Here is a 1,915-nt window from a genome sequence, read left to right as displayed (position 1 = left end):
AGTGTAATATTAACGACCATCATTATGGATCATTTCAAAACGCAGAATGCTTCAATAAAACTGGATATTCAAATATTGTCCTTCTCGTGTCAATAATTTAGTTTATTTCATACAAAAATACCCTTCTCCTTATAATAAATCATTTCCTTTTTGGAAAACTGTATAGACTCCCAAATGTTGGAGAAAAAACTCATTTAGATCATTATATCTTTAGTGTTTCCTTATATCGTGTCGTTTTATAATTTTGGGATGGTACGAGATTGCACTATCATGAAGCAATAATCGTCCAATCTAATTTTTCATGAAGGAGAAGAATAAAAAGAAATCTTAACGACATATAATTTTATCCTTTATAGCAGCAAAAGCGACTTTTTCAAATAAAAAATAAATTTGAAAACTGAAACTACATGATTTTTTAAATTACATAGGTTTGAGTTTGCATCTATTTAATAATCCTCGATATGTAGTTTTGAAATATATACGAGTTGAGTGAATTTAACTGCAAGCCAATAAGAAGATTTTTCCAACTTTTTTTATTATAGAGGAATCTGTTAAAGTAATTAAACTACTTTTCCAAGGCTAAGGCGAAAATTGAAGAAGCATGGCAAGAAGTACTTTGGAGCAGGAAACATTAGTGAAACTCATCATGTTGTTGAATTTGTGTCAAGCACCATAGAAAATCTTGGCAGTTGCACATACAAAACGAATAATTTTTTATTTTTCCACCACTCATATATATTTCTTAGGAGTGGGTTTTTTTACTACAATATAACATGGACGTGGATGACGAATTTAGTCACACTGTATCAAGCAAACCTAAATTTGGAATCTCCAGCGTAGTGTCAAGAGTTCTCATCGGAGAATATTCTTTCCAAAATGAGAATATTCGCAATTTATTTTGAAATTTTATAAGAATTTCAAACTTTTTTATCTTAAACAGTATATTCTATTATTTTACATGTAAATATTAGTTTCAACCACCTGAATGTATCCAGTCAGAACTCAGAAGAAACTTTCTTTAATAAAACAAAATTATTCAAATTCTCACACTCAACATTAATAAAAATATTTCAAAACTGTATCTATTCAAAATAAAAAACATGTCGAAATCACATTTCGACAAGACCAATCCAGCCATAGGGTGTCAGAATGATTTCGTATTTGGGTACATCATTGTATATCGTGAAAATAAAGGAACACTTCTTACCCAGTTTAAATTTGAAGAATTGGAATTCGTTACAGTCATTTGTCACTTACCTACGAATTCTCAAAATTGACGAAAACTTTTCTCAAAATGCGGTATTTTCCGAAAAGTTCTACAAAAAATATCACTTGCTCTTTTATGATTTTTTTACATCATTTGGGAGAGAAAATAATATGCGCAACTAAAAAACTGTTTCCTCGGATCAAAAATGGTTCAGCTCCTAAAATAGGTCCTTGACTTTCCTTGAAATGTGGCCTGATTTGAAATGAAATTGGTCACAAATTAAACAAAGAAGCATTAAAAATTGTTCAACTATTAGGACTTTTAACTTGCAATTATAAAAAAATGATCGATCAACATTTTTTATTTATTAATTTTCAATTTGAAAATATTAACTTTTGTGCGTTTCCAGTTTAATTCGCTTACCCGAGCTAATGTGGATAGGCCCCAACTTGGATAATCGGAAAACTCGGATAAAACGGAATTTTAAATAAAAAGAAAGTCTCAATATAATAAACTAAAAGTATACTGAAATAAATACTCAATTTGTACAATTACATGGTTTAAAAAATTTATAAATAGTTTATATTACATACGCTATGATGTATCTTTATTTAAGGTGGCTTGGGCGCTTTTTAAAAAAATCACAGGCAGTTCTGAAAATTTGATATTATCGAAAGAAAATATACTAGATCACTTTGCAAAAAAGAA

This window comes from Belonocnema kinseyi, chromosome 6, assembly GCF_010883055.1.
Source record: "Belonocnema kinseyi isolate 2016_QV_RU_SX_M_011 chromosome 6, B_treatae_v1, whole genome shotgun sequence".
Taxonomy (NCBI): Eukaryota; Metazoa; Arthropoda; class Insecta; order Hymenoptera; family Cynipidae; genus Belonocnema; species Belonocnema kinseyi.
Note: the sequence above shows the minus strand (reverse complement) of the source record.